The sequence below is a fragment of the Amblyraja radiata genome, unplaced genomic scaffold (assembly GCF_010909765.2).
Source record: "Amblyraja radiata isolate CabotCenter1 unplaced genomic scaffold, sAmbRad1.1.pri S48, whole genome shotgun sequence".
Lineage (NCBI taxonomy): Eukaryota > Metazoa > Chordata > Chondrichthyes > Rajiformes > Rajidae > Amblyraja > Amblyraja radiata.
In genome coordinates, this window is record NW_022630154.1 from 83445 (window position 1) to 93061 (window position 9617).

Consider the following 9617-nt stretch of genomic DNA (forward strand, 5'->3'; position numbering starts at 1 on the left):
TATAGAGCTACCTAAAGGAATAACATCCGCCCTCAGGCTATTTACCAACATTTTGAAACCAGCCCTAACGTTTCATCGGAAAAAAAAACATTTGGTCATGGATTACCTACATGACATATTAATTGTGGGGAAAACTTTGGAATTAGCCAAAATGGCTGTATCAGCCACCAAAAAATTGTTTGAGAAACTGGGGTTTATCATCCATCCAGTTAAATCTAAGCTAACACATTCCACCACTATGGACTACTTGGGGTTCACCTTTAACTTAGTTCACATGTCGGTAACTTTACCAAAGGACAAGGCAACAGATTAACTGAGGCCTGCAACAACCTCATTGACATCAGTGAACCATCTATTTGACTGGTAGCAAGGGTAATTGGCAATTTCTGGCTGCTTTTCCAGCCACACAGTTTTGACCTTTGTATTACCAAACAATTTACAAAGGGCAAAGGTACAAACACTCAAAATCAATACTGGTCATTTCGATAGGCCAATGAAGCTACCAATCAAAGCAATTACGGAATTACAACGGTGGATGGAAAACACTCGGCATTGTTCCAGCCCTATCATTGTCAGCAACCATTCAGTGGTGCTACAAACTGATACTAGTGCTCATGGTTGGGGTGCTACTAATTCCATCTCTAGTTGTGGCGGTAGACGGGATGCACAAGAGGCATCATTACTTCAGATACATGGCATAAACTCCTTGGAAACGTAGGGTGCGTTCTATGGTCTAAAATCATACTGTTCAGAACTGCATCACTTGCATGTTAGACTACAGATTGATAACACCACCGTGGTGGCATATATTAACTATATGGGTGAAATCAAATCGGTATCATGTGATAATCCGGCTAACAGAATTTGGCAATGGTGTATTCAGAAAAGTATTTGGATATCAGCTAGTTACCTACCAGGTAACCTCAAATTCAGTGGCAAACACCAGGTCACGCAAATTCAATGACAACATCAAATGGATGTTGGACCGCAATGTGTTTGCTGATATTTTAGCACGATATGAAACGCCAGATATCGATCTATTTGCATCTCGGCTTAATCATCAGTTGCTAAACTATGTTTCTTGGGAATCAGACATTGGGCATCAGCGATGGATGCCTTCTCGCTGCATTGGGGGAAATTGTTTTTTCTATGCATTTCTGCCTCATCAGTCGGCGTCTGGTATTTTGGTAGTGTCCGATTGGCCTACTCAACCATGGTTCCCTGTGATTCTTGTTATGGTTTTAGAACCATACATCTCCTTTCCGAAACGACCAGATTTGTTGGTTCATCCTGTAATGGGGGGAAAGCCATCCTTGCCATAATAGGACACATTTGCTGATTTGTAGAATCTTAAGAAACCATTCTGGACCTGGGACCAACGGACCGAACAATGAACATATTGGGTCTACATCAGGAAGTGGGAGAAACTGTTCAAGGAACAACATAATTGTTGATGTTGGCACATGTAACTGGGTCCTGAACTTTCTATCGCAACGGCAGCAGACAGTCAGGGTGGGCAATAGGACATCAAAAACCATAGCCGTGAGCACTAGTTCGCCCCAAGGCTGTGTCCTAAGCCCCCTGCTGTTTAGTCTGCTTACACACGACTGTACTGCTAGACTCAACAACAACTTCATCAACAAGTTCGCTGATGACACAACAGTGGTGGGTCTCATCAGTGACAATGATGAGTCGGCGTACAGGATGGAGGTGGAGCTGCTCACAGGATGGTGCAAATCCCACAACCTCATTCTCAACGTGGGAAAAACTAAGGAGATGGTGGTTGACTTCAGGAGGGCGGGAAAACAACACCATACACCTCTGCACATCGATGGAGCTGATGTGGAAAGGGTCAACAGCGTGAAGTTCCTAGGACTCCACCTGTCAGATGACCTGACGTCCACGACCAACACCACAGCACTGGTCAAGAGAGCCCAGCAGCGACTACACCCTCTCCGAAGACTACGGAAAGCAGGTCTCCCCACTACACACCTACGAACTTTTTATAGGGGGACAATCGAGAGCACATTAACCTACGGCATCACTTCCTGGTTCGGGAGCTGCAAGGCGTACGAACGGCACCAACTAGACAGGATTGTGAAGACTGCCAGCAGGATTATTGATGCTCCACTCCCATTCCTGCTGGACATATACAGGAAGAGATGTATCGGTAGAGCCATCTCCATCATCAAAGACCCCTACCACCCATCGCATCACATATTCTCCATCCTGCCATCTAGGAAAAGGTACAGGAGCATTAGCTGCAAAACCAGCAGGATGCTCCTCAGCTTCTTCCCGCAGGCTATAAGACTGATAAACGGACTTTGCCCCCTGCCAAAGTATCGCGCACCAACCACCAACCTGGACACACTGCAGCAGAGCCACTGTCGTGCCGCTGCCGATCGGAACGCCTGTTGATGTTTAGTAGAGAGAAGAGCGTTTAACTTGTTCATGATATATGTATTTTATTTCTATTTATTTTTACTGCACTCTGAATGGACACTGGTTGAGCAACGTTTTTCCGTTTCCTCTGGGTATGTGAGTACTCAGGAAAATGATAATAAAGATATACTTGATACTTGATACATGATCACTTACTGTATGACGAACATAACCACTGTGCTGGAATTCCTGGCTAGCCCCACTATGATGAGGTGTTCAGTTATAGTGTCATAAACTGCGCCAGAAGTGCCCTTACAGCATATATGTGGCAAAGATCAGAGCATGATTCTGTCGGGACCCACCCCTGGCAACTAAACTTATGAGGGATATTTTAATATTAATCCCCAAGGACAAGGTATTCCCAAATATGGGATGTGAGTATAGTCCTAACATTACTGAGGAATTGGTCACCAGCAACAGCTTTGTCCCTGCATAGACTAACATATAAAATAGTCATGCGATGGCATTGGGCTCAGCACATAGAGTTCAGTCGTTACATAAACTAAGGCTGAATAGTATCACCACTTCAACGAGTAAAATAACATTTTACACCCCCGAATTAGTTAAACAGAGCAGGGAGGGAACGTCAGGCCTCTCAATAGAATTCAGTGCATACACAACAGATGATTGTCTATGCATTACGAGACATTAATTCTTATACATAGAGAACATTAAACAGCTCAGAGGCAATGAGATGGCATTACTGATCAGCCACTAACAGGCCCATAATAGGGTAGCGGTACAAACAATTTCCAGACGGCTGAAACAGGTTTTAACGGCTGCTGGGGTGGATACTAACATATTCAAATCTCATACCACTAGGGCTGCAGCTACATCAGCAGCTAAGGAATTGGACTACCTATGCTATGGACCAAATCCTGGGAACAGCAGGATGGTCATAAGAGAAAACTTCTCAACTATATTACAATAAACCAATGGTTAAACCTGTGACATTAGCAGAATCAATTTTAAGTTCTGTATCATGATTTATCCCATAAGAAAGGAGCTATAATTTTATTAGTTAATAAGTTAATCATGGGTTTTCAATGTCGGATTCATGTTTGAATACGTTAACACAATCCCTCCCTTAGTCAATAAAGGCAGACATGAGGCATGGACTCGTTTCCACGGCATAAAATCACAGAGCTTTAAAATCTTCACGTAGTCACTCACGTGACTCCGAAGTAACATAGTAAGATTAAACGAGAGCTTACCAGTTTGAAGTTTGATCTTTATATTATGATGAGTAACGTTGAGGGATTACGTGCCCTCCGCTCTCACCCTCGATCATAAATTTCAATTAGTCTCCATTTTCTCAAATCTTACTATGTTCAGTTCATTACGGTTGTCTGCGATTTCACACCGCTGCTTTGAAGATGACACGCATGCGTCCTGGCGGGTTCTTCACGTAATCCCTCAACGTTACTCCTCATAAAATAGAGATCAAACTTCAAACTGGTAAGTTCTCGTTTAATCTTACTATTATAAAATCGAACCTGCCTCCACCCCTTCCACTGGAAGCTCATTCCACACAGCTACCACTCTCTGAGTAAAGAAGTCCCCTCTCAGGTTGTCCCTTAATTCTCAAATCATGTTCTCTTGTTTGAATCTTCCCTACTCTCAATGGGAAAAGCTTATCCACGTCAACTCTGTCTATCCCTCTCATCATTTTAAAGACCTCTATCAAGTCCCCCTTAACCTTCTGCGCTCCAGAGAATAAAGACCTAACTTATTCAACCTTTCTCTGTAACTTAGTTGTGAGACCCAGGCAACATTCTCGTAAATCTCCTCTGCATTCTCTCTAGTTAGTTGACATCCTTCCTGTAATTGGGCGACCAAAATTGTACACCATACTCCAGAATTGGTCTCACCAATGCCTTGTACAATTTTAACATTACATCCCAACGTCTATACTCAATGCTCTGATTTATAAAGGTTAGCATAGCAAAAGCTTTCTTTACCACCCTATCTACATGAGATTCCACTTTCAGGGAACTGTGCACAGTTATTCCCAGATCCCTCTGTTCAACTGCATTCTTCAATTCGCTACCATTTACCATGTACGTCCTATTTTGATTTGTCCTTCCAAGATGTAGCACCTCACATTTATCAGCATTAAACTGCATCTGCCATAATTCAGCCCATTCTTCCAAATGGCCTAAATCTCTATGTAGGCTTTGAAAATCTACTTCATTATCCACAACCCCACCTATCTTCGTATCATCTGTCTACTTACTAATCCAATTTACCACACCATCATCCAGATCATTGATGTACATGACAAACAACAGTGGACCCAACACAGATCCCTGTGGCACCCCACTCGTCACTGGCCTCCAACCTGACAAACAGCCATCCACCATTACTCTCTGGCATCTCCCATTCAGCCACTGTTGAATCCATCTTGCTATTCCTGCATTTATACCCAACAGTTTAACCTTCTTAACCAACCTTCCAAGGAGAACCTTATCAAAGGCCCTACTAAAGTCCATATAGACAACATCCACTGCTTTACCCTCATCAATTTCCCAAGAAACTTCTTCAAAAAATTCAAGAATATTAGTCAAACATGACGTTCCAGGCACAAATCCATGTTGACTGTTCCTAATCAGACCCTGTTTATGCAGATGCGTATATATATTATCTCTAAGTATCTTTTCCATTAATTGCCCACCACTGAAGTCAAACTAACAGGTCTATAATTGCTAGGTTTACTGTTATAATTTATATAATTTCTATAATTGCTAGGTTTACTCCGGAAGTGGCGGCGCTGCCCTGGCAGCAGCGGCTCACCTGCAGTCCGTCTGTTTTTACATTTTTTTGTGTGTTTTTTTCGTTTTGTTTAGTTGAGTTTTTGGTTTTTAGGTTGTGTTTATGTGGGGTGGGGGGGGGGGGGAGGGGGGGGGTTGAAACAGGGCTTGCTGTCTCTCCCTGCGGGGGAATGCGACTTCTTTGTTGTATTCCCCTTCTCTGCCTCCGTCTGCGCTGAGGCCTAATGGCGGAGCTGGCGACCTCGAGGCTCCGGAGGCAGAGCCCGTCAGGACTCGCTCTGGGCTCACTCCCGTAAGGGCGGCCCGGCTCGGGGCTGGAACGGTGCTCCCGTGAGGGGCTGTGACTTTCCCGTGAGGGCGGTCAAGCCCGAGGGGGGAACGGCGCTCCCGTCGGGGCAGCCTGGCGCGGGGCTGAGACTCTCCCGTCGGTCCGGCCCAGCTCCAGTGGGGAACGGCGCTCCCGTCGGGGCGGCCCAGCTCAAGGGGGGAACGGCGCTCCCGTCGGGGCGGCCTGGCGCGGGGCTGAGACTCTCCCGTCGGAGCGGCCCAGCCTGAGGGAGGAACGGCATTCACGTGAGGGCGATCCGCCTCGGGGCTGGAACTGTGCTCCGGTTCGTTGGCGTTTCTGGCAGCGGAGACCTGAGTCCGGGGTTCGGCCGCGGGCCAGCGGCTGCGTCCGCTGGACTGGAGGGCGGCAGCTTCGACCACCCCGGGCCGCGGTGTTTGAGCCGCGGGACTGATTGAACCATCGCCCGGTGGGGTATCGCCTCAGCGCAGAGGGAGAGGAGGAGGGAACAGACTGCAGCCCTAAGACTTTTGCGTCCATCACAGTGAGGAGGTGCTTGGAGGATTCACTGTGGTGGATGTTAATATGTGTTTACTGTTGTTTATTATTCTGTTGTTGCAGGCATGAAATTTCGTTCAGACCGAAAGAGCTGATTGACAATAAAGGTAATCTAATCTAATCTAATCTAGAACACTTTTTAAACAATGGAACAACATGCGCAGTACGCCAATCCTCGGGCACTATTCCCGTTTCTAATGATATTTGAAATATTTCTGTCATAGCCCCGGCTATTTCTACACTAACTACCCTCAATGTCCCAGGGAATATCCTGTCAGGACCTGGAGACTTATCCACTTTTATATTTTTCAAAAGTGTCAGTAGGTTTGTACGTTCGTACGTTCTCCCCGTGAGTTTTCTCAGAGATCTTCGGTTTCCTCCCACACTCCAAAGTCGGGCAGATTATTGGGTAAATTGGCTTGGTAGAAGTTTAAATTGTCCCTCGTGTGTGTATGGGTAGTGTTACTGTGCGGAAAAACGTCTGTGGGCACAGACTCGCTGGGCTGAAGGGCCTGTATTGCACGCTGTATTATCTCCAATCTGAACAAATCTAAGAGCTTTTAACTCCATCTCGGTACACATGACGATAAACTAAACTCAACGTGCCAAGGCACAGGAGCATGGAGAAACCACGTGCAGAAGCGGCAGAGGTGACCAGTTCCCTGAAGGTGGAATCTCATGTAGATAGGGTGGTAAAGAAGGCTATTGATGTGCTGGCCTTTATAAATCAGAGCATTGAGTATAGAAGTTGGGATGTAATGTAAAAATTGTACAAGGCATTGGTGAGACCAATTCTGGAGTATGGTGTACAATTTCGGTCGTCTAATTATAGGAAATATGTCAATAAAATAGAGAGGGTACAGAGGAGATTTACAAGAATGTTGCCTGGGTTTCAGCAACTAAGTTACAGAGAAAGTTCGAACGTTAGGTTTTTATTCTTGGAGTGCAGAAGGTTAAGGGGGGGCTTGATAGAGGTATTTAAAATGATGAGAGTGATAGACAGAGTTGACGTGGACAAGCTTTTCCCATTGAGAGTAGGGAAGATTCAAACAAGAGGACATGACCTGAGAATTAAGGGACAGACGTTTAGGGGTTACATGAGGGGGAACCTCTTTACGCAGAGAGTGGTAGCTGTGTGGAATGAGCTTCCAGAGGAAGTTGTGGAGGCAGGTTCGATTTTATCATTTAAAAATAAATTGGATAGGTATATGGACGGGAAAGGAATGGAGGGTTATGGTCTGAGTGCAGGTAGATGGGACTAGGGGAGAATAAGTGTTCGGAACGGACTAGAAGGGCCGAGTTGGCCTGTTTCCGTGCTGTCATTGTTATATGGTTATATGGTTATACTAGACTAAGTGGGACCCGTTGGGTCCCAAGTTCACACGGGCCGGCTGGTCCCCCAACGAAATATTCCACCTCCCCACCAATTCCAATATTGGTGGTCAGTGGGGGGGCTTTCTGGAGTGCTGGTATGGGTTCTTGAGGTGGCAGCTCAGTCCCTCAAGCCTGATCTGCTGGCAGCTCACTCATGGCTGGTGGGCTGGCAGTTGACTCATGACTTTTCCTTGAATTTCCATTTCAAGCAGGGTGCAAGGCCACCAAATTCAAATCCACGTTCATACCACTTCAACCAGAGTCCAAGGCCGCCAAATCCAAATGCAGCTTCATACCATTTCATGTAGGGTGAAACCACCATTTAACCACACAAAACACCAAACTAGCTGTTCAGTTGACATTCAGTGTGTTCAGTTGATTCACAGCACAGAGTCTTGACCTCACACTCTCCCATCATGCAGAGGCTGAGCCACACCCACACTTCCAGATTTTATAAACCTTCCCCCCGGAAAAGGTTTGGCTTTCAGGACGTGATTGACATGACAGAGATTCTCAACATTTTTTAAACACCAATAACACTTTTATTTTTAATTGATGGGAAGAATTCCCTGCACATGCTCAGCGGAGGGGAGACTAAGTAAGATGGCCACAAATCACAGCCGTAAGTGGTAGCGTTTTATCTAAAATCGATATACAGTGCAAACAGAAAGTAAGTGCATTTGCAGTCGTACCTTTTAACTTCAAGCAAAATCACCCAAGGCGCCATTTGCAGAAAGTAGTGCCTATTTAAGAGGGAGTTAGATGTGGCCCTTGTGGCTAAGGGGATCAGAGGGTATGGAGAGAAGGCAGGTATTGAATGGCGGTGCAGGCTCGAAGGGCCGAATGGCCTACTCCTGCACCTAATTTCTATGTTTCTATGTTTCTATGTTTCAACTTCAAGCCACCATTTGCAGTAAGTAGTGCCTTTCAACTTAATGCCATCATTTGCAGTAAATAGTGCATTTCAACTTCAAGCCAAAGCACCGACGCCATCATTTGCAGTAAGTTGTGCCTTTTAACTTCTTGCCAAAGCACCCAAGCACCATTGTCAGTAAGTAGCGTCTTTCAACCTCATGCCACCATTTGCAGTAAGTAGTGCCTTTCAACTAAAAGCCAAAGCACCCAAGCCACCATTTGCAGTAAGTAGTGCCTTTTAGTTTAAATCTTTTTATTTGAATTTTGAATTTAACAGCAATTTGCATACATACAATGATAACAGACAGTGATAATCAGGACATAATTGTACAACAGTATGTAAACGACCCTCAAAACCCTTACCCTTACCCTTACCCACCCTCGCCACCCGGGAACAAACAACACTCACATACGTACACATCCACACAAATAAGATTTTTTTTAAAAAACGCTTCAGGTAGGCTTTGCAACATACCTAGAAATTGGTCTATAGCTACTACAAAGCAGGGGATCTTTCTCCTTTTTAAGAATTAGGGAGATAGTAGCCCACGACAAGGTGGGCGGTAGGCGACGATGTAGAAACGCCTCATTGTACATATGTCTCAGGACTGGTGCGAGGAGAGCAGAGAAAGCTTTGTAATATTCTACAGTGAAGCCGTCAGGGCCGGGCGACTTTCCGCTTTGCAACGCTGTGATGGCTGCTTGGACCTCAGCAACAGTTATGGGACCACCCAAGTCTCTCGTGGCTTCATCGTCAATTCGGGGAAACGTCATACTACGGAACATGTCACCTGCAGTGGGAGGACAATCGGAAGCATATAGTTCAGCGTAGAATTTAGCAAATGCTTCATTAATTCTAAGAGGATCAGTATGAATCTCCCCTAAGCTGGATCTAATGGCTGGAATTAGCCGTGAAGTCGCCTCGGTTCTGGCCTGATGGGCCAGGAGCTTCCCAGCTTTATCCCCAGATTCAAAAAAGTGTTGCCTAGATTTAAGCAGTCGGAGCTTGGCTTTATTAGTAGACGTGAGGTCAAAGTCTGTTTGTAACCTAAGGCGTTCTTTATAAAGATTAGGGTCTGGGTCAGATGCATATTTGTCATCAATGTCCTTTATTTTTCGTAACAGGTCTGCCATTTGGGACGTCTCGGCTCTTTTCAGGTTGGAGACAAAAGAGATAAGTTGGCCCCTAATATAAGCTTTTGAAGCTTCCCAGAGTATACCTCTTCTATGTCGGCGAATCATTCAGCTCAAAATATAAGGTGATTTGGGAG